The 27,569-nt window shown below is 41.2% G+C and overlaps 1 protein-coding gene across 29 annotated transcripts in view; it reads right to left on the reverse strand.

The window, feature by feature from the left end:
• Positions 1-27,569, reverse strand: part of SVIL (supervillin) — a 141,830-nt gene that overhangs the window by 72,514 nt on the left and 41,747 nt on the right. Inside the window, exon 2 of one of the 29 annotated variants that reach the window (XM_068934470.1) lies at positions 26,803-26,876. The exons of 27 other annotated variants lie outside the window; for them this stretch is intronic. The gene's annotated coding sequence lies outside the window, so the exon portion shown is untranslated. Of the gene's footprint in view, positions 1-23,491; positions 23,545-26,802; positions 26,877-27,569 lie in introns of those variants that run through there. One more of the 29 variants, XM_068934459.1, reaches the window with a different exon arrangement.

The following is a 27,569-nucleotide window of genomic DNA, read 5'->3' on the forward strand; positions in this document are numbered from 1 at the left end:
ACAGCTGAACTACCTGATCACCTAACACACACAAGGTACCAAAAGATCAAAGCAGCATGAAGTATATAACCGAAGAAGATCCACACACTTAACCCCATCCAACTAAAGGTAGTAACTGCCTAGTCTTTTTTCTCCCATCTTCCTCCCTTCAAGAAGATTTAAATTAGTATCAGTAAACACACAGCTGGGGTTATTAGGAGAATGAAATGGTAGCCTAGAAACACAAGGCTGAAGTGCTTGAGGTTCAGTTAATTTAGGTAGGTAGGGTGTGACTTTTTTTTTTTTTTTAAATCAATTTTTATAGCATCTGGTCCAATAGGACCCTGATCCATGCTTGGAACCTCCATACGCAGAACAAATAAAAGCAACAATGCTGTGAAAGAGACTGTGAAAAAGTGAAAAATATAATCTAGTAGAAAATGTTAACTTCTGTTGGCTCACCGTAAAGTTGTATTTAGCCCGCCCAGACCATCAAAACTACTGTTTTTCATACTAACAAGTTCTTGGAAGGGATATAAAAATTTGCACTCCATATTGTCTAATACCACTGCTGCTAACTTTATATATACACACACACATATATACATACACACACATATTTATAAACATGAATAAACATGAAGAGGCTTTAACAGTAGTTCCTTTTATTGGTTGATCTTTCCACAGGACAGAGCTCCCTATGGTGAGAGCAGCTCAACACAAGGAACATGGCATGAAAGCCTGACTCACCAGCTAAAATTCCCTGATCAGAAGTATTTGATGGTATGCATCACATTTCCTTCTCTGCCTGTAAGCTCACTGGCTCTTGCATTCAGACGGACCACTTCAAAGCAGCAGCCCCAGAACCTAGACCCAAGCACTGCAGTGTCATCTTGACCAATGCTAAAGGCTTACAGGTTACCCGGGCCTAGTAAATACAAAAGCAGTGACAAACAAATTAACCTGTCATGGCTGGTCTAAAATTGCCCTTACCCTACAAATCTATTTTATTGTCTAGACATCAGGATAGATGTGCTTGAAACAGGCAAACAAACTCAGTGCAGAAATAACAAAGAAACTAGTGATAATATTTATTTTGAACATTCTGGATCAGTACTCATGAGGGTGAATCAATAAAAGATCTACCCAATTCTGAAAAGTTCACTGCTTACTGAACCCTGAAAACACTGCTTATTGGATCTAATGGATGGAGGTATTGTTACCTGTAGCATTCTTAAGTACTTGCAATACATTCATTACCCAATAAGGGAACCATTTTTCATAAAGTGCAGACAAATACCTCTCATTTGATAAATCCTACAGCTGCAATCTTTAGCAAATCATCAGATTGGATGATTGAGCTGAAAGAACAGCTCATTGCTGCCAAGGACGGTCCTACTCATTTCTCTCCACTCAGCCAGGTCCTGTTCCCTTAGCGAGCCAATCAGATGATTGAACTAGTAGAAACCATCGCCTTTTAGTTTTGCTGGGTTTGATTTTCAGCAGGTACCGGAACAAAGAAAGAAGCACAAAATTCTGAGACCAGGAAAGGAACCAACCCTTCTGGCCAGCAAAGGAAGTCAGCTCAGCTCGATTATCATGCCCAGGTCTGCTGATATCCCTTAAGATGTATCAGAATTGTATGTATATTTGTGGAGGAATGAAGGGAAAGAAAATACAAGCTTTTCTTCACAGGTTCTCACATTCAGTGGTTGTAAAACATCTCCAATACTTTGTCCTCAACTCCTTTTGGTGAACAAGGTGCAGAAGATAAAGCACACAGAGCTGTGGAAAGACTGAAAAGCTCTTCAGAGTTTTTCTAACACATGTATATTTTAAATGGATTCCTGTCTATACTCTGCAAATTCTACTCACAGAATATAGAAAGAGGCTGGTTTCTCCCAACAGCTCTGGATATCACCAGGAAAAAATACTTGCGATAGTCTCTGGTGTAAGGACTCCCCCCTCACTTACCGTTTAAAGGATGGCAGTTCAAGAACGTAGGGGGCATCTCATGAGAGCAAGCAGAACTGTCGGGAAGGAAAGCAAGATATCTAACAAAGGAACACCTGTACCAAGTTCTTTGGGGGGCGGGGGGGGGAAGTAATCCACAGTCTGGCTTCAGGCTCTCATAACATTAAGTTGGAAGGTGCTCACCTGTCGTTGCTCCACACGTGGTATTTATGAATGCCACTGGTGTAAATACCGAATACTGTGCCATTGTGCAGCATCTGTAACCCTGCAGTTACTTTAGGTCCACCTCAAGACTAAAGGTCAGTGCCAAGTCAAGAAAACCCTGCTTCTGATATTAAAATTAAAAGCCTTAGCAGTCATGAGGTGCTGAAGCTGTAGGATATTACACCTATGCTATGCACTTCACACAGATTAGTTGGACAGAGGGATTATATGCAACAACTTCCCTTCCTCGTTTTCCATCAAAAAGGGATCTCCTCTTATTGCAAGAGGTCTCTGTGCTGACCCTTCACCAGCTTTGTCAGTAGAGAAAACTTCTTGATTTGATAGTCACAAGACCTTCACATTAAAATTGGTAAGTTAATGGGGCAGTGGTATAAAGAAAGGAGGTCTTAGATTTAGGTTTTTGCTGCTTGCTTGGAAACAGCTGGTTTGAGAAAAAGTCTTTCCCAAAGGAAAGTAGTCTCTGATATTTGAAGGGGGAAGGGTATTTTGTCATTAAAAGTGCTCCAGTCTCCAGGACCTGTAAGCATGCTCAGCCAAACTACATATCAACACTGTGTTACAAATCCACAGTAGTGTTCTTGCTGTCCTCTACCATCATTAATTCTTGAGCATTAGTAGCCTCCAACATAAGCAAACAAGAAGAGAACAGCAGTTCAGCAGTGAGGGGGGGCAACGCAGCTGGAAGTTAAGTCTGCAGCCATCTAGGCAAAGAGCTAGAGATTAAGCATGCATACATTTCAAATCTGAAACTGCTCATGAAAGACCAGCTGGCAGCTAAATGATGTTCTGAAGCCTCCCACAAGAAAGGAAGGAAAATATCTTCCTTTTGTCTGGCAAAACTAATCACTGTAATCAAAGCCAAAGTTTAAATGGCTTGCAAAGCTGTTCTAAACTTGCTGCAAACCTAAAGCATTCAAGAGCTATGAGTCAGGTCCCACCAAGATCAAGTCTTCTTTCTTTCTAAATTTTGATCACTTATTCATTTATATTTAGAAGTGATCCTCTGTGATAAGGAGAACTAGGTACTTTGTTGTGACTTGCAGATATCATAAAAACAAAAATCAGAGACGCCCATGACAGCTATTCGATGAAAACCTAAAAATAAAAATCAAGAACACGGGAAAAACACACAGTGACTGCAAAGAAACTTTCAGTAAATATGCTAGTTAGGTACACAGGAGTCTGAGCAGCACAGAAAAATGAGATGATTGGTATAAAGAAACTTCAAGATGATGAAATAAAAGAAACTTCAAGATGATGAAATAAAATTTTCATCCTCCTTTAGAGATCTAAAGGAGGTTATGAATTTCATTCCACTGTTGTGCTCCTGAACAAGGAGAGAGCATACTTGGAACAGAAAATCGAAGTGAGCTGTGCTGAGATGCAAGAGGCTGCGGGTGATCTTAGGAAGAAAGGTTAGAAGAGAGGGCTAAATTAAACTGCCTTTTTCCATTGCTCCATCTGGCCAGGCAACTCGCTCACCCCATATATCTCTCCCTTGCCAGCTTTTAGCTCAGGAGGCATCTGTTTCCAAAGGTAAGCAAGAGGCACTAAAAGAGACTTCCCTTTTCTTATTTTCCCTTTTCCCCTCACCCTCTAGCAACTGCTGCCAAGATTTGCAAGAAATAATTTAACACCTGCCCAAAGCTAAAGGATAAATCAAAAATCAAACGGAAGATTACTTAAATAATATAATTATTTTAATGGGAATTTACTGTCCCAAGTCATATTCAAGCACCTAGCTTGCAAGTACAAAACGTATTCTGGGTTGGCAGCGCCAGTCAGTTTTGCCTTCCCCACACAATCCCCACGTATATGGTCAAGTGATATTCTCATTTCCTTAGTGGAGCTCATTTATAGTCTTTTAATCTAGGATAAAGTTTCCTGACACAGTATCATCACTCCAGTGGGAAGCATACTTGTAATCTTTTTCATTTTGCTTCTTTCACTTCCACCATGCAATAGTTTTCAAGTAATGATTCTGGCAAGTTTTCTGCTACTTGGTTTGTGATTATGTCTTGGACAAGTCTTCAGATAAACTTCAACATTTCATCATGTGTGATGTAATTTAAAACAGGTCACATGCAAAGAGATCAAAAAGCTACTCAGTAGGACTCAAAGGGGACCAAGTATTTTACTGTAAGGTGACAGATGTGTTAGAAGAATACAGATGGTCTTTTTGTACTGAATATTTACTCATATCTTCTGGGAAAAGGGAGAGCAATAGATATTTTACATACATACTCCAGAAGCCTTTCGGTCTCAGGGTAACTATTTCGTGTTTCAAGAAATCTCAGTTTTGCATTAATAATTTCAGCAATGAAAGAGATTGCAACAAGTTTTCAGAATAATGAACGTTAATTTCCCCCATGTTCACGCATCTCATATCCCTGCTCATGAAACTGTATGTCAAGACTGTAGCAGAAAGATCTCCAAAGTTTTCCTCTGTAACAGCAAGATCAGACAGTCTGGACTAACTCTTTGAGGGAGTTCAAATGCTGCACAACCTCATCACTTCTGGCAATCACATGCAGCAGTGAGGCACATAGTTTATCCAAATCGAGTCAGACCTATCTGTCTGTGGGCCTGAAACTGTAAAACAACATGTCAGGACAGTGCCAGTGTTAGGAAACAGACTGAACAAATGGTTGAAAGCGAGGGGTAAGCTGGGAACACCTGTTTCAGCACTATGTGCAGTTTAAACGATCAAGTAGCCCAAGGGCCTTAGGAACAAAAGAGCTGTACCTGAGACGGCAGTGTCTGAGGGCATCTCACACCACGGTTTGCTACAAAGCAGCTGCAGTTCAGATTTTAAAAGGTATTTTTATTAAAACAAACAAACCCCAAACAAAAAGAAAACTACACACAGAAAGATTGCAAGGAAAACTCTCTTTCAGCAAAACGTCCTCCAGGTCTCTGTGGACATCTTTCACTTAAGTCTGGCCACAAGCAGTAGCTTCTTGTTTACCTGTGCAGTGAATTAAAGCTTTTTTTTGCTGAAACGGTCATAAGGGCCCTTGGCCACAAGGGCATAAACCTCTGCTGGGAGATGCTATCTGCTGAACACCCGTCCTCCTAACCAGTCCATCAGGGTTTCCAGAGCGCGTTTCCCATGTCCTGGTACTTCTGGTCACTCCGGCCTCGGGCAAGCTTTCCCTCAGAGCCAGCAGCACCAGACAGTCCCCGGGCCAGCCGTGCAATGCGGCCATGTGCACTTAAGCCACAAAAAAAAGCTACCAACTTCCCTCCTAGCTGCTCGCGAGCACCTCTGCGCTGTATCTTTGCACACACATGAAAGCCCAATAAAGGAGAAGAAAGGGAGAGCCACATACCACATGAAAGAATTTATAACAAAGCTCTTCGGCTCTTCTCGATAGTCATCTAAGGAAAGCATCAATTTTGTTTACCGCGGCGACTGACGTTTCACAGGCCACATCATCCCTGCGTATTTACCTTGAAATGTAACTGTCGCTTCTAGGGCTTAAGCAGATGACAACCTTACAGACAACAAATCCATGACCCAGCCCCATCCTGTTTACAGAGCATCGCAATGCTTGCTCAGAAAATTCCATGCAAAAAAGAGGGGAAAAAAAAGCCTGTGCTTTAGTCAAATACCGATGGTGGAGGCAGGACAGCCCAGCTACAAGATCTGTCACTGAAAATAACCTTACTGTGAATAAGCACGTATATCAATCTTAGTTTGCAAACAGCATGGCTAAGCAAGAACTAATGAGGAAAGAAAATCTGGTTAGCATCAGTGACACTGCAGTTCTGGAGCTCGCTCTCCAGAGAGTGGGTTTAAATTCATCACCTCTGTTGCCATCCCACACTCCCAACCCCCCTCCAACTATCACGAGATTGCACAATGCTCAAAGGGGGGCAAATCACTAATAGCGAGTTAATCACAAGTCAGATCTTAAGAGTATTACTACAGCTGCACAGGAAAACTCGCCCAGCACCTGCCTATACCATACTTGTCTAAGTCTATGGGGATTTTATTAAAGGAGTAACACACAGTTAACATGCAGGGTGTTTTTTTTTCTTTCTTCTTTTTAAATTGAAGCCTCCCTCCATGTGAAAGTCAGATTTTATGAGGCAGATAAGCAGCAACCTAGGCGAGCTCTAGTCTCTGCATAGGCAGTGAGCGCCTGCACTCCCTTTCTCTGGGGAACAAGAGCATTCCTTTAGCCAACTAAACTAGTCTCCTAATGAAGGGCAAAAAACAGCAGAAAGATTGAAGAAACAGTCCTGAAGTCTACCAAAAATAAAAAAAAGGCACAGCATTCTTTACTTCAGGTGCATCTTTAAAAGCATGTAGCACAGGAAAGAATGAAAAAACGTTTCTTAGCACAGGCCACTGCAAGGCATTTCTATATATGCATATATACAGCATGAACCATCACCTTAAGGGTATAACCAAGCACAGCAAAACACTTCAGGAAAGAGCTAGTTATTAACGTTTACAGAAAAGTTTTTTTTTTTTGTTTAAAGTTCTCTCTAGCATAATTCTTCGTATTTGCCAAAGAAAGCTCCGTCTCTTCTGAAAACAGAAATCACAGAGCAGTTTCCCAGCAGCGCGCCGTCAGCCTAGCAGTACTGGGTCATATCTCCCGGGGTCTGGGCTGGATCCGTTCTGGGCCGAGCGCTCTCGGTGCCCGGCCGCCGCCGCTTGCCTAATAAGGCCACGCGCGAGTTGACTGGCTGGCGCACAGGTCACCCAGCGTTTCCCTCGCGCGGGCAGCAGGCAGGGGCGGCCGGCAGGCGCGGGGTGCTCGGCCATCCCTCGCCGGCAGCCGCGCGGCATCGCCTCTGGAGAGGCGGCGTTATTAAAGCTCCCGCGCGGGTGGCCGGTCTCATCGACCTGAGCAGAGGCTCACAACCGAGGGGGACGTCCCTCGGCCCTTTGATGATAATATACCTCAGTTTATTTTAGCACAGGCAGCACGGAACCACAGTGTGTTTGGGTACAGTTTTCCTCCCACACAGCAGTTTTTTTTAAGGATCGTTTGACTGAAGAAATAATCAGGTTTCCCCCTGCAAGAATTGCTTGAAAGTAGGCCAGCAGCATGGGTATAAACAGCCCCCTTCGCTGCTCCAGGCAGCAGACAGGTACTTGTCAAACGCTAGAGGCAAACGAACTAGATGAAAGCAAAGTACAGATACGCATTTGAATGCTATTTAATTATTTAACACTGTTGATCAGTTATGATGAGATTCACTTGAACTCAGACAGGTTGATTCTGAAGTAATAATTTGCTTCCCTAAAAATAGCTATCTGGCAAAAAAGTGCTGCTGCTGCTCCTTGCCTCTCTTGTCATTCAGACTAGCTTCTCCCTTTGTATCTCTCCCAAGGTAACTGTAAAGATGCTTTTCGACGCCATCCTGCCCCGCTTCACAACGCAGCGCCCGCCAGGAAAGCGGTGAGCCTCTCCCGCGGTGCGAGGCAGCAGAGCGCCCCGAGCGCGGCACAGCTCACCCCCTGCCCAGCACTGCCGAGAGCTGCTTCGCCCCTTTCAAAGGTCAGTACACAGAGGGCATTTCTGCCTTTTATTCCCGCCGCCCCCACACCTCAGCGCCTTTGTCTGATACTGAAGAGTAAGATATCAAAGCAGTTCAAGTGTTGTTTGCACAAAGTGACTTCTAAAACCGGAGTCCAGTCTTCTAAGCACTTTTCTCCCTTGAATGAAAATTCCTTGCAAACTTATTCCCACAGGGCTGGTAAAAACCGTTGCTTTCCAGCAGGAGACCACACAATGAGAGAAGATTATGGGACAGGTAGAAGTATCGCTAGGTTACTGGAGAACAAACTGAGATTCTGCGCATTGGCCTGGAAACTCCTCTGTATCGCGACCCTGAAGTACAGGGGGGGGAAAAAAAAGAAGCCCTATAAGGCCTAAATAACTGTCTAATACTACTAGATATAATACTACATTTATCAAATGACTCTCACCACTAGAAAGATCTCCAATCCACAATGAGTAAAATTAAGCCATGATTATCACTCAATCGAAAGAAACCAAACTACCACAGTTATGTCCTGCTCCTGCAGTGAACCCTGGGTTCATACTATTATAGTTAAAGCACCAGCGTACTTGGCCAAGTCACGCTTATAAATAGATCATGTTAACAAAAAAGACAGCTGGCAATCATGCTGACATTTTGTAAGCTTCGCCATTATCATTTCAGGTTGAAGCTGTATCCAGATGCACACACAGATCTTGGCTCAAAACTGTCAATTTTCTGCTAAGTGTTTTCTCACCCAATATGTGGCTCACTAATACAAAGAAATGGGACACACTAAAAAGGGCCAATCACACACTTTGAAAACAAATTACGCACACGTAGTGCTAAACTAAGCTAACTTGCTTTGCGTCTCACTTGCTCAGATCAGCAGCACGATATTTAATTATTAATATTAAAATAATAATTATTGTAGGAAACTGACCAGCTCAATAGGAGCAAGGCAGAGTGCGGCATGCGCGCATTAAATGGACCTTCTAACAAAGTTTTAAAAAGTCAGAGCAGCACTGAGCTACAGAAGTCAATACTGGGAGAAGAGGAGACCCCTCTACTGGACGTGCACAGCTTACTAGATGAAACAGGTTTCAAGAATTCCTCTAGCCTGTCCCAGAATCCATACTGACGAACCCAAACTAGCAATGGGAATTTTGTCTGTTTTTTGCTCTAAAAGGTCAGTCCTGACAAATTCCAACAGCTCCAGAAAACCACTGTGACGTTCTTACAGGTGATTGTGGCATGAGTTGGTATCAGTTGATTTAAGACAGCTTGTGTAACTGCACGCTAGCAGATTCTATGAGTTTTTATGCTTTTGCTGTTTGAATTTCTGGGAGGTAAAATAACAGCTGACATTGGAAGTGCTAGAACGGGGAAAAAAAACCTTTTGCTCATAGATATGAAGCATTCCAAACATACAAAAATATTCCAAAAATATACACTTTATAAAGGAATTTTGGGGACAGTTTAGAAAAGTGACAGCATCTTCTCCACAGTGCTAAAGATTTAAAAAAAGGGGGAGGGGTCCATTTTTTTTTTCAGTCTTTATTCTGAATAGCAGCATGGCATCTTTCATTGTTCAGGACAAAACATAGCTATTTGACTCAGTTATAGAGGACTGGAGAGCTAGACAGTACAGTTTTCACTGGATTCTTTCTGAACAAGGCAGAAAGGTAACTTCAGTGAGTGAAAATACATCTATGCATATCAAAGGTGACACTTAAAGAGCGGAGTAATGGCTCAAGGGCTCACATTGGTCCTTTGCTTTAAATCACGGATGAAAAGGCCCCCTCCCCCGCCTCAAATGAACAGGCCACTCTCTCCAGTGACATTGCAAGAGCCAACTCCCACCAGTCCTCTGTCACAGGAGAGGAAATATAGCCATCATATAATCAAAACTGACATGCTGCAGGCACACATTTGGTCAGACGACAGACAGGGTTTCAGTGAGATAACAAGGAGATGTCCTTCCTCCCAGTTCAAAGATGATCAATTCAAGCTCAAAAGCAAAATACTGCCACTTTGTTCAAATGAAATGCAGTGAGCAGAAAAAGCAGAGTGGCTACAAATCAAGGAGGAGGACAGATGTCTTGGGAGTCTCCCAAACAACTTCCACTTCTCTCCTGGCTCTTCTCCTTCCCCCGTTCCAGTCTCCCATCAGATACCCAGTCCACCCTAACGGCACTCCTTCCCCCTCATCAGGCCAACTTCTCCAACATCTGCTTCCCACTGCTCTGCTCTGTCTAGACCTCCTCCTGCCTCCCATTTGACTCCCTGGGTTACAGCAGGGTCTTCTTTTCCTTCTCCAAGGAGTTTCAGTAAAGGGCTGTCCCCTAGCAGACTTCCCTTTATTAGGCGAGCTCTGCGCACGAGAAACCGAGGATATGACTGACCAGGGCATTCTTGAGAGCTAAACTAGCCAAGGGCACACAGAAAACCCAGCTTTATCTGCACGCTACAGGTTAGGCCAACAACTGGACTGTGATAGTATAATCATACTGATCATAAAGGACACTTTTTTTGCAGGTAAATTCCCTTCATTAGTCAAATTGTTTGTCCCATGAATAGTACCAAAAGAATGCTGTGCTGGTTGATGAGAGGCACTGAGCATGTGTAATGGAAAACAGAAGAGAGGAAAAAAAACCAGCTAGCCTGGACAAATTAAATTCAGAAAGAATGAAGGACTCCCTAGATGTCTTGACAACATCAGTTATTACAGCAATACAGTAACAAACAGTTACAGAAAGGATTCCGCGCCGCTGAGTGCTGGACTAGGTCCTTGCAAGGAAAGCGTACAACCCACATATTTGGAAAAACGTATTTGTCTAAAAGTGAGAAAAAAAACACACCCTAGAAAATAGCACACTTTCATATAAATCACAGACACGCATGGTGCAATGCTTATTAGCCAGCAGGCACAGTGGGACATTGCCCTGTGGCAAGTAATGCCCCCAAATTCGCAGTCACCAGAGGCATGTCGCATGTGAACACAGTCTAGCTGTGAGCTAAATTTTCAGCAAGCTCAGACAGGGCAGCAACAGCAGGTTTCGCTGCAGCAGGAGAGGGATCAGAATGGGCTGCAAAACCTGCAAAGAAACCGGGCAACCATTGCAGCAAGACTTCTCCTCCCCACCCACGCCACACACACTCGCTCTCTCTCCAAATCTAAGTCCTTGCCAATCTGAAAAAAAAAAAAATAAAATGCAGTAAGCATTGGGGAATTTCAAGGAGGATGGACCTTGAGAACTGTTGTTGTCAAAATGCCCCATCACCCCTTACAGGCACCACAGCCACAGCTAAGGCTGTACCCACAGCTCCTGATGCAAGCACTCAGCTCTGCAGCCTTATATGAGCTTTAGCACTTTAACAGAACACATATAGGATAGTTACACAAGAAATTCACTGACATTCACCTAATTCGTTCTCAGCATAGCGTCCTGCTCACAGGGTCTGCCGAAAGGTATTCATACAGTTTGGGAACAGCCCTCCCTACTGCAGGAGGGGGCCTTCCAACAGCCCTTTGGGAACTTAATTTCAGCACAACTGCAGCACGAGCGCATTTACTATTAAACGTTCCACACAACGGGTTTTGAAATCCAAGCAAGATGCTTATTTTCCTCCCTGCCTTTCTATATCTGGCCTGATTTTTTATATGTGCTAATGGAAAAACTGAATAAAATGAAGCAGTAGAAGAGCTAGGTAATCCAGCAGTTCCTCTAAATAAATGATTTTAGAATTTGTTTTGCACTTCAGCATACACTTATCTTGCTTTGACTTCAAAACTAAGCTCTTGAATACTCAAATAAATAGAAAAAAGCTCACTCAAGGCTACAATTCAAGACATTCAGACTATCTTGTAAGTGTATTGCTTGCCAGTGGCTCTAAGTCAAACGACAGCAGTATTTCAAATTCCCCTGGAAAGTATGCCTGCATTAAAATACAGTACAAGAAACTTAAACATCCTGACAGCATGTGGCCAATGCATGAGATCACTGTGGAGAGCTGCAACATTTGCTTCAGCTCTGTGTTTTTGTTTCCTGAGAAGTTTGAAACCATGATCAGCAGCTTATACCCAAACTCTAGATTTCAGACAGAACAAACTGGAGTCAGTCCAGGAGTTGCATTAGCTCACAATATGCAGTAAAGTAAGAAAATCCTATCCAAGAAAACCTGGAATACTAGAATGCTATTTAATGAGCACTGAACAAAACTAGAAGGTGGCTCCTAGAGAGGACATTATATAAGGATTTCACTTGGAAAGCACAATTTTGTTTTTATAGTCAAATTCACACTTTTCTCTCTCAAGAGAGGGGAAAAAAAAAAGTATTCCATTAAACAGTTTGGCATATGTGAGCTCTCAACCAGTTAATCTCCATGGAGCTTTTTGTTTGCCAAGAGTTATCTGCATTTTTTGTAAGTCATTATGAGGAACAGTGTGAGAGCACCCATGGTTTCCGATACTTCAAGGGTCTTAGGTTTATACATTAAAAAAAGTGTATGTAGGTGTTCTGTTTAAAAAAACATACACACAAGGTCTATAGGGAAATTTTTTTTTTTTTTTTTTTTTTTTTAAGATTTAGTTCAGTTTTTAAGAATAAAAAAGATTTCTGTCAGGAAAAAAAATCCCACAACTATTGATTGCAAGAGTTGTATTCACCTGTCCTATCTTTTTAGCCTGTAATCAGGAAGCAAAGAGAAACAGAAAGCAGGCAGGCAGCCGAGTTAGTAACCTTGAAAAAAGACTTCCAAACATAGAAAGGCAGGGGAATAAAAGGACAGGCTGGGATTCACTATTGGATGCCAAAGTGAATCAGAACCAGGGATGCCAGAAATCTGCAATACCAGCGTAGACCACTGCCTGTTTGTTTGTTTTTCTTTGTTTTAAAGTCAAGCAGTTGTTTCTTTCTGTTGGTGGAAAACTGTCACTTGTGACACTCTTTTGCTAATGGTGAAGCATGTCACTGATGCCTTGTGCTCTCTGCTTGACAGCACATATCTTGAAGGAATATCCAGTAACTTATATTGTTCAATAATATAACACATTTTTCCAAAAGAAATCATAAAACTTACATTTTACCTCCCTTTCCTTTATTTAAAGGCTTAACTACTCCTGTTCACAGAGAGATTATTTTTTACCTTCTATCTCAGACTCTGCAGAAAAAATAAGCATGGGCTTCATAATGATACTTTAGTTTTTAAGTTTGGAGAACGTAGCAGAGCTTTGACTTCCTTTCAGTTACCCTTACTGAAAGTTAGGGTTGGGAAAATAAGATTAAGGATGAGAATTCAGATGTGTAATTATAAGCATTTCCTCCTATTGGAATTGCAACAAATATCAACTTTATTCCCCACTTTTAATCCCATGAAGTGTCAACTCAGTTTATTCTCTCTCTTTCCAAACACTAGTAATATTAATGCATCAAGATAGGTTCCTATAAATACTCTTATTCCATCTTTACAGAGCATGCTTGCTGCATTCTGCTAGTGTCACTCTAAATAAGAGCTACATATACCACGTGCCGCACAACATACAAACGAAGCCTTCATCTTTTGCTGGAACTGAGCCACCACAATCCATTAAGCTCCAATTAGATTACAGTTTTTCTGTAACTGGTTCTGCAAACACCATTTGCATGCCTTGTGCTACTCATTTTTGGTCAAATATTAAAATAATGCATCAGTTTTTGCTTCTAATATTAGCTTCCCTTGAGTATGTTACACAGAAGCCATATTCAAGCTGTCTGATGTCCAGAAACTAGTCTCTGGGTGACTTAGTGCCCGGCTTAGGTTTTCAGTTTATATAGGAGATGTGCTCTCCACCACCTGCACAGGGCATCTCCCGAGATCCATAAAACAGATTACTAAAGCAGGCAGTGGCAGTGGTGGAGGGGATTCACAACTAAATACAGGTAATTTCTTCAAAAGTTTGAGAGCAAAACCGAAAAAACCCAGGTTCCATTCTAGCCATGTGAATGAAGTGCTACGTGAAAGAGATATTTTAATATACCTTGATCTTTGAAAGTGTCTGAGCAACTGCCTTCAAGGAAGCCAAGACACAGATCTCATATCCTGGAACATCAGGGATCACGGATATACTGAAGGAGCAACTGTAGCATCATCCCACTTGCTGTTAAACAGGTCGCAATACAGGGCACCTTTTCTAGATCATTGGTCCAGCAGGTTGGAGGAAGCTGCCTTCTGGCAGCAAAAGACAAATGCTAGCAGAACTAAACCCCTTTCCTGGCAAGTAATTAATCTAAATTGGATTAAGCTCTTCTGACCTCCTCCACCCATCCAGAGCTTAGCTTAAACACAATGGTTACCTATTCAGCCCCTGTGGCACCAACAGGACGCAGCTGAGCAAACAGGCCTTCCCACTCAGCCTAGAGTAGTGGGACTATGGTTCCTAGGACTCCTATGACACCATTCAAACAGCATCAATCTTTTTGATCATTAAATTGATACTGAAAGTCAGTTTTGTGTGGTAAAGCCAGATATCGCATCCATTAAACACTTAAGGATACAGCATTACTGGAGGGGGAAAAAAAAAGCCTTAGGAAAATAGTACTGGATAGTTTTCCTCTCCTCCCTGCATTGTATGATGCAATATACATTAGCAGTGCACCATCAGATGTTTATTTAAATGACAACCTTGATAAAACATCCTAATTCAAAGCTTACAATCCAGCAGATTGCCAACTCTATTACCAGCGCGAATAAAGCACTCATCTTTCTGCAAAGCCTTGAAGTTGTCTTTTAGTATTTCAGCTCTTACATTTTGTTCTTGTTTGAGCAAAATTACGGATTTAAAAGAACCTATCAACATTCAGGGCTTTCATTTGAATAATTTCTAATCTGATTTTGGAAGTAAATGCTTCTGGTTTTTAAGAGAGTAAACAATAGAAAAAAATTGCCACTACTTTTACAATTGCAAGTTGACTACTAGGCAGCTGCAGGAGGTAGCATTGTAGGCAACAGAAGAAAGAGTTAATAAAGAATGCTTGCAACTAGATTTGCAGGATAAAGTTCCTTTAGATAAATCCAGTTCTCTCTGCCTAGAAATGATCCCACCTCTGTTCTTACAAACTTGATTCTCAAGAAACGTACCAAAACAAAAAACAAAATAAACCCCACGTGACCCACAAACTTTTCCAAAGAGAACACTAAGAACTAAAATTTCTTAACTCCCCTAGAAATCAATATCAGCCATGGACTTAGACACTGGTTTTATATCCTCTCCATGTCCAACAGGTTGTAAAATCCATATCTTGTTCCCCAGGAAAATAGTTACCTTCTCACCCTCCCTCTTCCACTGAAGGAATACCATACCAGCAAGCTCTTCTTTCAAAGACAGTCCAATGTGTATTAGATTAAATTGAATAATTTTCCTTAACTTCTCTTTTACCGTGAAATTTGCTGCTTCTACTTCAAACCAGAAAAAGTGCTGGTGTGCCTGCAGCTTGTCTTATTTTTTCCCCACTCTACCAGCTAGTCTAATAAATTACCTCTTCCTAACAGCCTTGTGCTGGCTATGTCCGCAGATCATACAGCAAAACACTATTATGTCACACTTCAAACTTGTATTAAACCCCGATAAAAATGTATTTTTGGCTTAAAAAGTCACCTAAGCTACTGCCTTGCATAATAAAGGTACCAGTTCAACTTCTCCACTCATTCCATATACAAGTCCATGGGTGAAGGTCCTTTTTCCAAGGGCCGGCAGTTGGAGGCTTAGCTCCCCTCTCAGACATGCCTTTATATGGAAACAATGCCAAGCCGCACGGCTGGCCTGCTCACATAAATGCTGTTTGGCCACATGCAAATTAACAGCAACTTGGCAAAATGAGTGACAGCTCGGCACAACTGATGCAGCCGTATGTTCCTCAAACTATCCCCTTACAAACATAAATGCAGAGTTTACAGCCTGGAAAATATAAAACCCCAACCCCGCTTTGTAATTGCTTACTAACTTATTAACAGTGGAGATTAGAATTCTCCTTCCCCCTTTAGGTGGGCACCAGATCTCCACAGAAAAGCCACAAAGCTTAAAGTTCACTCTTTAGTGTATTTATTGTCTGTATTACAGTGCTCTCTTCAATCCTGCAATGTATTTGCTCTTCAGAGCAGGGACTGCCTCCAAACGAGAGCGTACAGTAGTTTGAAAGACACAGCAGCATTGGTTATGAATGAGAGGGGACAGGCAGCCAAGTCAAATCCGGCTAAATGACTTGACATAAAACTTAAAATTGGGTACCATCAGTGTACTAAAATGCAGGAATAAGACTCAGCCCACACGCTGGCTTTAGCACTGATCACTGTAGTATCTGCAAGATGACTCTTCAGGCTCACATCTCCCCTCCTTCCTTCCCACAGCCAGGAAACAGAGAGACTATTTTTACACAGCCATTGACCAGATCGCGTTGATAAAAATAAATGGAATTAAAACTTGAGGTGAACTATGTTCCTATCTTCCAAGAGGCTAAGGAATATTAGTAGCAGAAGAGGCCAAGTGAAAATATGGACCCTAAGAATTTTAACTCATTAACCTTCAACATTCACCCCACCTCAAGCGAGACATCAGGATCTGTTTGCATTTCCATTCCCCACCGCACTCCCTCTCACACCAAGAAACGCTTTCAACTAGGAGAGTTACCTATCTGCAGCAATCTTTTTTGGGAAAAACGTTGTGACACAGTTCCATTCAGGTTCACGCCCTCCCCATTTCCTTCCTCTCAGATTTTGCCAGGAACCAGACACAGGAACCATAACAAAAAAATAATAATAATTTTAAAAAAGGCATTAAAGCAAAGCAGAAAGAGGAGGGTATTCATTTAAAGGTATTTTCATCATCCTCAGAAAATAACTTTTGTTCCAGAAGATGAAGTTCACATTCTGCACAACCTTTAGCTTGGATTATCCCCTATGCTCCCCCTGCAGCATTGGCTCACTGATGCTGAACGGGGGGAAAAAACGTCAACTTTCACATTGCAACTCAACTCATTGCAGGAGCCTGGCACTTGCACTGGGCAGACCACCACTGCGAATGCAGCCTCTTGCTTTCAGCCTCTCTAGGTCACAGCATTCTCAGAACCCCCCAGCTGCGATAGCAGAAATATCATGTCTCAAGGAAGCATCTGCATCCATCCCCTGATGGATGGTTGATTTGATTATTTCAGTCCCTGGCCTGTGGCTGCTATGCACCCTGGGAGAGCACCCAGCTGGTGAGAGTTCTTATGATATTATATGATTTTTAACAGAGCATATTTTAAAATTTAAAAAGAAGCTTTTTGCATTTCTGTGTCCACATAGCATCTCTGTTAAACTTACTGGCTGCTGGAGAGCTGCTTCTTAAAAGGCAAAACTGCAGCTTCAAAATAAGCTGAAACTATGGCCTAAATCCTCTCAAACCTTTAGAATCCTATTTAGCTTGTTCTGAAATTTACAGTTGTTCTCAGACTTTTTGCTAGGATTTAACAATTACTTCATCTATGTTTATAGTGTTTAATGTTCCTTGCTCTGGCAAAGGAAAGGGGATAATCAGCTGTTTCAATTCCTGGACTAAAACAAATGACCAGCTTAGTTTGTTTTAAATTTCAACTTTACATCAAACGAGAAAAAAAAAAATCCAAGTATTAGTTCGTTCCTTTTCCTCTTAACATTTGAGCTTTTAAAGGTGTCCTATACTAGAAATCTTAATGCAAGCAACACAATGGGATGATCTTCCTTTGTGCCCTCCCGATTTAAGAAAGGAAATGTATGCATTTTATGAAGTGTAATAGCAATATTAATTTAGATGGTGTCCTAAATTTAGGACCATAACTAACAGAATTCCAAGTAGTTCGGTGTTCCTACCCATCTTGCCACTAGATGAACACATCTAGTGTTCCTCTCCCAATCCCCCCTCCCCCCCCCCCCCCCAACCACATGTAGAGGATTTGCTTTGGCATTTGTTCTGAAGTTTTAATCAATATGATGGGAAAAAAAAAATTCAACAGCAAAAATGATAGTACATTGACCACCATCAAAGGTTACAGGTTTTTTTCAATTCCTTTCTGCCGAAGGGGAATAGAACTGTGACAGCTGCAGCTCTCTAACCCCTCAGCAATTTTGAAAGCAGGATAAAATATTACTATCTTACAAAACAGAAATCAGATATTTTTTCTTAGCTCTTTTAAGAGGTATAATCCCTTAAAACAAAGCAACGATCCTTAAAATCGATCACTGCCTTGATTAACTTGGGTTATCCTAGTATTAGCAGTATTCTCCATAATTAGTCTGGTGAACACCACATGCAAGACATTGTATCTAGCAATTGGCTGTTTTCAAGGGAGCTACAACTACAAGGGCTTCCCGTCCCAGCAGGGCACTTTGTGCCACACAAGCCAGAAACTGTAACCAATTCAGGAGCAAAAACAAGCACAGAGGAAAAACATTAGCTAGTCAAGTAGCTGATTTATCTACACAACTGCCACACGCGAATACTGTCTTTTCTTTACGCTGCTATACTTCCAGTTCAGGGAACGAATCAAGAGATTCAGAACCTACATCAGCACTGTGGCTCCCTCCAACTGTTGCACCGTGTAAGAAACTATTGTAAGAGTATGTTCAGTCTAGTTAGCCAAGCATTTTACCATCTCTATAATTAACTCTGGAGTCTGACATCATCACCCCCTTAAGGTTCTCTTAAAGTTTTAATAGCCTAGTTCATAAATATTAATTTGCCAGAATTACACTTCCAGGGATTTATAAAAACCCTGTGGCATGGCAGTTCCCAAATCCTTTCCATTATCCCTGCTGCTTGCTTAGTGTATTTATTACAAACCAATTTTATGCTGTCAGAAAGTGCACCAAGCCTGCAGTTGGTCCTACCATCTAGGTCATTTATGGAGATTAATGGACACAGCAGATATCCCAGTGCCTCTGCAAAGGATGCCTATTAACCCCCCTGCTGGACATTATGTTTCTTCACATGCCTAATCCGTTCTAGCCTTTAAAACCAGTTTCTCCCTTATCTCCTCCTGTTTCACTCCTCTTGCCTTACAAGCTGTTGGAATTAAAAGCCACGCACAATAACCAGCCTTTCAAGTGCTGCTCCCAGGTAAGAAAGCAAAGTTGCACACCGCTAAAGTCCAAACCACAAAGGGTTTAATGAGTTTTGTACAGACGACTATTCACACACACAGCTTCCTTCAGCATATGCTACACTCTGATGAAGCTGGCACACTACAACAGCTAAATAAAGTTTGTGACACATTGTTCCATTACCAAGAGGTATAAACAGGTCTTATGTACTGAAATGCATAATTCATCTGACAGTTGCCTTTTTTTTTCCTCCCCTCAGTTTCTGAACTGTGACAGTACCACAGCTCTAAACCATTGGCTTAGGCATTACTGTACGTCACCAAAGTGTGACCGAGCTGTTCCCAGACATGCAGCAGCTCCAGCTTTAAAAGGGCAGCTGAATAAAACTGCATAGTGCAGGTAAATTGAAAGCTCTTATGAACTTGAATCATGTAACAGATGTCTAGAACGCACATCAGAAAAAAAAAAAAATCAGCAGTTTGTTCTTATACAATATGATGCTCCTCAAAGGAGCACTGTCCCTTTGTTTTTGGTAAGAAGCCAAGTTTGTAAGGCATGTGAAATTTAAAGCTACATTAAATGTGAGAAGTGCATTTTTAGTCAATTATTTAGAAGCTTCATGCTAATATTCATGAAAACTGGAAAGCAAAACAGGAAAGCCAAATCGTATTTGTCATTTCTCTCATCTATTCCTTGGCTATGCTTCTCCTTTGTCAGCAGAGAAGCTCAGAAAGGCTCAGAACTCCTACCGTTGTCATTTCCTGACAAAATTAATTTAAATAGTTCTTTCTGAAGGCATTGTCAAACCAAAAGACTTCACCTTAGAACACTTCATGCAATTATGTGATTCCTCCTCCCTCCTTCTTTGAAGCAAATAGAGGTTTGATTTGTCATAAAAGAGAAGTTTAAAGTTTCTCATCTACTCATGTTTCTGCTCCAGACACTTACAAAGCAATGGAAAGATCCCAGTTTGGAAGGGTTGTTTCCTAAACTGTCATTTCGCAAATGCAATATTTAGAGGTTTCTCCAAATGCAACCGATAGACTACTCAAAGTTATCAGGGGAAAAGGGGGGAGAAAAATACAGACAAAGAATAACCCAAGTGATTAAAAAAAGGATCCTTCAGAAGGAAAAGGGAGGTGAAAATCAGATACCAGCAACTTTAAGGCAGTCAAGAAGAAAGGTCAGAAGACCTGAAGAATGTAATCATGACCCTGCTTTAAGAAGTGAAAGGCTAAAATTGTGACCGATACAACAGTCTATTGGCCAATCCAGGGAGTTTGAGGCACCATAAAAAAAAAAAAGCTTTCTGAAAAGTTCTCATCACTTGTGATTTTTCACTCAATGCTTCCTTTAGCTCCTAGGCCAGAGCTTTGGCCAGAGATTGTGTTTGAGAATAGAATTCTAAATTCTTGCTCGTACCTGGTCAGGGTACAGCAGGATACCTCACTCTGGTTAGATCACAGTATTTCTGGTCTGCTTCTGTTGGGAACCAGACTATTTGGCCTCGTTTTGACTTTCCCAGCCTTCTCTCTTAAAAAAAAAAAAAAAAAAAAAAAAAAAATCCAACCACCATCACAGCATCTATGTTACCTCTTCAGAACACAAAGACCTATTGTTCCAGTCCCAGGCAGCCAGTTTGCCCTAATAGCGAGAGATTCTTTGTGGTAGAGGGGGAAGGGGAACCTTATAACAGAATTGCTTGAGAAACAGAATGTGGTTTTTTATTATTATTTTAAACAACAGAAAGCTAAAATAATTTACTTCAGGAATCCCTGAGCTAAAAAGCTTGATTTTTGTTTTTCTAAGAGCTTAGAGAGGAGGAAAAACAAGTCTGTTCTGCAAAACACTCCTTGCCCTCCCCCCCCTTTGTTTGTTTTTGTGACTTGGGAGCTAAATCTCTGGCCTGCAACAAAAGCAGGTTTGGGTAGCTGTCAACCCTTAAAGCTAAACAGCTACAACACTTGGCAGGTGGCTGTAGGAAGGACTTTAAGCTACATGGAAAAACATGGTAGGGTGGGTAAAGCTGAATGCCCAAGTTTTCCTGGCATCTTATACTCTCATAGGATATACAGCCACTTTGGCCAGGGTCAGGGTCCTGAATTATGTAAATACTTCCTAATGTTTAAAGCTTGTCTGCCTCGCTAGACCACCCGCAGAGAGTACAGCTTGACGGCCATGGGAACAGTACCACCAATTACATTGTATTTTACTGTAATCTGCTGAATATGCTTAACCCTGAGTGAACTGACAAAATTACTCCTCTGAATCAAGAAGATTCACACAAGTCCGCCCAGCATGAGCTGTAGTCAAGCATCGTTGCTGTGTGTGCAGAAGGGCCCACCTTGGCTGCGTAGACTTTCAGATTTAGGTTTCAGTTTATCAGTTGTTTCGTAAGCAAGGGCCATTCTAAGTCTTGCTCCCCACTAAGAGGGAAATACTGTTCAAAACAAAAATCTAAGTTTGCAGAAGCAGCCCAACCAGCAGACAACTACTTTGTATCCCAACCGATTGCCTCAGGCCATAGGAGAGATGCAATTTAGAAGTATTAATCCATCTGGAGTTGATTTCAACTAAAACTATTTGTTACACTCTGCAGCTGAGCAGCAGGTTGCTTTTCACAGCCACTGATTTAAAGGTGAATGAGGAGTAAAATATCTTGAGGTACTGAACAAGACGTTGTCAGGGTACAGGGCACGTAAGCGGAGTCATCTTAAGCGCTAGTCATTTACACCTCCTAGGGTGTAATCCCATGATGCAATACTCAGATTAAATCTTAGACTGTTATCCCAGCATATCAAACCTGTCTGTTCCCCGCAGACAGGTGACCCAAAGATCCTGTTTAAACTAGCCCATTTATCCAATCAAGGCAGTAAAAACAAAAGGAGAGTGCTGCTCTTTTCTGAGTACTTCTCTTGGTTCTCCTTGAAATTAGCTCTAGGTTTCAGTCTCAAAGCCTAGCTTCTAATCCTTGATCTCTCTCACTGCCGGCTTCCACCTCTCCCTTTCTCCCCAAAGCTTTTCTAGGGACCTAGTGCCTGCTGTGGGAAGGCTGCTTGGCAAGCCAGGAAGACAAGCCGGGGCAACGAAGCCTAATAGTTTTTGCTGTATCTCAAGTGTTTGAGAGAAATGTGCATGGAGTCACTTTCCTTCCTGACAACTACTTCCACAAAATTATGTTGTCATGACATTTTATTGTCTGCATTAAGTATCACATCATCACAGGCAATTGCAAGTCACTCATAAAAGTCTACTCAAATTACCTGTCCTAGATTTGATTCAGAACTACTTGTTTATTTAATGTTTCAGTAGAAGGTAGCTATTTCTGTGCTGGCTTCAATCAAACTGTCAAGTTCCTGGGACAAGTCTTCTGCACTGGGACTTCAAAATCATGGCATATCTTCATTTATGCTTATTTTTAATTCAGCAGTCCAAACAACCAGGCACAGGTAGTATGTAAGCCTTCATACCTCAAGACAAAAATTTAAATTTCAAGTGAGAGGTACAGAACTAGTAATTTTGCGTAAAAGACTGCTCAGACTCACGTCCCCACAACACCTCTGTACCTTGGGGGGAAGGAGGGACTCCTAAGCTGTTATTTTAAAGACAGACTGAATTATATAGCATAAGGCACCTTAACTTCTCTAAGAGCATGTAGAGGGGCATTACCACCTCCACTGTTCTGATCTGCCAGTCCAAACCATCAGCTGCCCAAAGCAGTCTGAAGAACCAACCAGGTATCCCCAAGCCTTAAGTGTTTGCAGTAGGTGTGCTTGGGTATATCTAACGTAGATGGACAGCAACAAGTTTAGCACAGCAATCATCATTGTTTTCATTAACTCAACTGAAAGAAGGACAGACTGTTGCTGACCTCACCTAATGATTTCCAAATGGTCTGGGCATTCCCACATGAAATGGAGAGCTGGACTTGCAACTCAGTCTGGGAGAAGCTGAACCCATGCTCCATGAGACAACCCTAAGCACCGATCTACAAGCAAGCAAGGGACAAGGACGCTCTTGATGTCTCCTGTTTAAAGCAGGGCAGCTATTCAAAAGAATATAGGCACTCTTATTGATGGGTTTATGTATTGCTGCAATTAGTAATATTTGTCGGGCATATTAACGACAAGGATTGATAACTATTACTAACTCAGAGGAAAAAAAAAAAGTCAGACTGAAGTGTGCTGAGCAACTTGTTGCTATGTTTTCTCCTTTGACTAAATCATTATGAATCCACATAGCCAGCATATATGCACAGTTGAAATAGCCAGAAACATGATTAACACCAGAAAAGCTAGGCCTTTATGGCTCTGAATAAGTGCCAGAATAGATTATTTTTCCTGTGCACACCTAAAGAGAACCATTACACAGAAGAAGTTGTGACTTCATCTAATCACCCATCAGCAAAGACTATCAGCCTCTGGTCAGAGAAGGAATACCAGCCATTTGCATGTACAGGAGCCTGTTCAAATTCACAACTGTAAGTTATCAAAGTTCTTCTTAAGGGACCTAAGTGTCCTAAGTGTCCATACTGCCCCTCAGTATGTTGCACGTGGGTATATGATCATCAGATCTCTTCTGTTGAGCTCTGATACACTTCAGCACCACCAATTCTTTGCTGTTCCTTCAAAGAAACAGGAGAACGTGGCCTAGTTGTCCTTCCAGGACAGAATCCAAGTCAGACCTCCCTCCAAACCCAATCCCAAGTTCTCTGTACCTGAAATATCCCATTTCCACCTCTGAGATCTCTGGCTGGACAGGTCACTTCTCACATACACGTGGCAATAAGTAGCTCGATGCAGACTGGTACGACACCTACATTCAATCCTTCTTTTCTCTGGCTGGCATCAGCACTGCCTGCCTCTTCACTGCATCACTCAGATCTAGTGAAAATGGCAATATGTTCGAGTGAGTCTATTTGCCCTCTGCAGACATGTCCTTCCCACCTGAAGGCCTGATCCATGCTCCGAAAAAATCTCTGGGAGATTTCATGGGTAAATTACATGCTGTTTTGTAAAATTAAATGACCTTAGCTGTACTTCTCACACAAGTACAGTTATTTCAGTTAGCCATTGCTCTGAATAAAATGTGTCAAGAGACCCTTATCATTTCTAGAAATTTCAACAAGAGAAAAAAGTTTCCTACACAAATACAACCAATTTTGCAGACAAAATACATTTGTTCTGGAAATGTTCTGACTCACTGGTGTTTAGGTTATAAAAAAAACACGGTTGAAACATAATTCTAGATGATTGCTATATAAGTAGATCTTACCATTAAAAAAATCCACTAATGGTTTTGTTCATTAATATGATCGCTTAGGGCTTACTGAAAGTACCACGTTTCTGAATTTTTGCAGAGGTACAGAAACATTTTTGCTTTAATTCCTCAGTTCAGTTTTAAATCGCTGCGTGGCAGGAAGCCCCTCTCTCCCATACTAAGAAAGTAATTGTTAAAGCCATCAGCAAGTCCACTATTTTCATATATGAACTGGCAAAAGCATTTTGACAATACTGAAATTGCATCTGCAGTTGCCACAAATGCATTTGAAGCCTACCTTTAAAGTTTCTGTGTACTGATAATCAGAGAATATTTTAATATGCAGAGCCCTATAACCAAAACACATTCTGTGCTATTTTATAAGGTATGTTTTCCCTGCTAGGGTTTCCCCGCTCAAATTCATGAGAAATGGAAATGAGAAAATGGGAGAAATTTCAGCCTGAGACTTTGGTATTTAATCCTGTAAAAGCTAACGCGACCTTCGAAGACCGAAGTTCATTTTGCGTTAGTGTATAAGCTGAAATTTCCCATTCTGAAAAAAAAAAAAAAAAACACCAAACCCTACAGCTATTAACATACAGATTCTTTGCTAAAAACAAATCTAAAAAAAAAAAAACCACCCCCCCAACCCTTATCATGTGATCAGAAAGAAGGAACCAGGTTTGAGCTATGTTTTCAAAGTCATCTTGTACATTCAATTCATATAGATTTCACTGAATGCAACTCAGGGATTCTCTACATGGCTCAAAGCAAAGAGTATGCAATTCCCACTGAAAGCAACAAAATATTTAAGTATTTTCCTTAAGCTTTTGACTGACTCCAAACCCATATGCTTTCTTTATTGCATTTTTTCCTCAACTGCACATTACAGTTGTATGTAACCCTGAACAAAAATCATGTGCTTTGCCTGAAGTACTTTTAGCATAAACTAACTCTATAGTTAAATTAGGTTTTTAAATTTGGATTTCCAAGGCATGCAATAAGCTCCATTTCCTTTAACTTCAGGAATTTATCATGTTGCTCAGAATTACTAACACTGAATTCTCGAGTTTTTATCTTTCAAATGAGATATATGCTCTAGGTGGTTTGACTGCAAGAAGTACATCATTCAAGCTTAGCTTTATCCACTGTAGAAAATAACCACTTGTCTTCACAATAAACAGGAAGAAAAAGTGAAATCCAATGGTGCTGGGACAACAACTGCTTCAGCTGTTCAGCTTCAGTTGGCCTGTGTTAACAAACTGGGTAGCAGAGGAGAGATCTAGAGCTCCTTGCTTCAGTCGTGCTGTTTGTGATGGCCTGTCCCCTTCCAGGTACGTTACTCTAGACACCTTTTATCTGTCCTGTAGAAACTGCACATTTCACAGCTGGAAACTGAAGGCACGCAAGTGGTATGATGACTGACACCAAAGCCAAATGAACCCAAGAGTCTCAACTCCCAGATCTGCAGTTGTGGTCACAGGGTCACCATTACCAATTACCACCGGAGTGCCAATAGCAGGCGGAAAAATTGCCTCCAGTAGGACCTCGCCTTGTTTGCAGAGCTCGCTGGCATGGTACTTAAGGAAAGACAACATTGAAATACTATTTTTTTTTCTCTCTCCACTCCAGTATAAACAGTTGGGGTAACTTTATTTTTTATTATGTATGTGTGTGTATATACATATATAAAATATATATAAATATATAAATATATATATAAAAAATATATATAAAATTATATATATATATATATATATACATAAAATACACACACACACAGTTTTAAGAATTAATAGAGTTATTCTAGCTGTCTCAGAGGCTTAACTGAACTTAATGGCAAGACAGAAAACGTCACATGTAAACCACACACTACCAGAATACTTCAAAACAACAATAATTTCAAAACAATAAACACTAATTCACACTCCTCTCTCCTTCCCCTGGCAAGACAATAGCAGACAGTACTAGCTGTTTTATTTTGGGGAGTGGACAGTAATTTTGTCTAAATCTAAGGCTGTTGACTGAGCAAAAATGAAATCCAGCAGGTCCTTGCTGACCGCTAGGATTATTACAGGTATAAGCCATTAGGAACACATTTAGCAGTCATCAACTCCACAGAAGTTTTACTAACTTCTCACAGTACTTTGGCACACAACCTCTCCCCTAAGACCCGAGTCAAGTTCCTTTGTAAAAGAGACCACAACTAACAGGCAGCTTTCGGTGTTGGACTGCTGAATTCTGTGGAGAAGTTACACAATTCCCGCATAACAGTCTGACACAGCCTGAAGTAAAGTACATGGTCTCAGTTATTGTGACACAGGATGCTTTAGGTCCGCATTCATCATGGTGCTTTTTTATATACGTGAAAAAGGACAACCCTGGAAGATCTTTTGATCTGCATATGCGAAGTCTGACTTTACAGATTTTTATTTTTTTAAACTCTACAAACTGGCATCATTAAAGCAAAAAGACAGACCATTCAATCAACTAAATCCAAATGAATCAGTAAAGACTTGGTATATAATCACTCGGCCCTCTCTACTGAAAGACTCCCTCACACATAACACCACGTGACTAAATGACATCAGAAGCAGTTTTATCACTAGTTACCCAATGCATTCTTATCTGCTTAAGGCAGATTCCAACTAGGACATGCTTTGCTCATTAAAAATCAGAGACTTTCCAATGTGTCCGTTAACTCTAAACTGTCCGGTTGAGAAAGTAGTAGAAACAGTAAATTAAGCAGCGGAGAGAATATGGTCTTACCGCTTCCTGTAAAAGTATACTATTCCCCTCGTTCTGCGAAATGGATGGATCTTTCTTAATGGAGAAACAGAAGCCTGCATATTCAACAAGAGAATACATTACAAACAGCAATGCCTCTACAACGTGCACAATCTCAGCTGCCCTGTTACCACAAAGTATTCCGGAGCTTCTGCCTCGTTAAAATTATAATGAGATTGCCATGCACAGCGCTCACCAGTCAACAAACTGGGGAACAAAAATACGTTCCAACCACGGCAATTTAAACCGTAAAGAAGCTTTTGTGCATTTCTTTACCTATGTTCATTATATGGAAGTATTCATAGACAACAGCCTTTCTTGTGAATCTATTGTAAGCAGGGAAAATGAAAATACTGCATTTCAAAAGTCAAAACCTAATTTATACATGTTAGTAAGAATGTTTCACACAAACAAGTGTACTGAAGCTATAAAAAGCCTTCCAACCACTTAATAAAGATAAATCTAAAGAAGAGAGAAACCTCAACTCCTAATGTGTACGAGGTAATCACAGTAAACCACATATTCTTTCCACACAGAGAAAACTGGCAAAAGATTCCTTAAGCCTGTGGCTGGAAATGTCTTGGTCACAGATGGCTCAATTCCACCATCTCCGAGCCTATCTTTGACTTGCTGAAAAGAAGGAACATGTATTGCCATTTTACTTTCCCTCATCTAGATAATTTTGGGGAGCTCTGCACACAGTTTAAGTGGATATTGTAATCTCTCTTCTCTGCATAAAAAGTCAAGAT

This window comes from Struthio camelus, chromosome 2 (genome assembly GCF_040807025.1).
Source record: "Struthio camelus isolate bStrCam1 chromosome 2, bStrCam1.hap1, whole genome shotgun sequence".
NCBI lineage: Eukaryota > Metazoa > Chordata > Aves > Struthioniformes > Struthionidae > Struthio > Struthio camelus.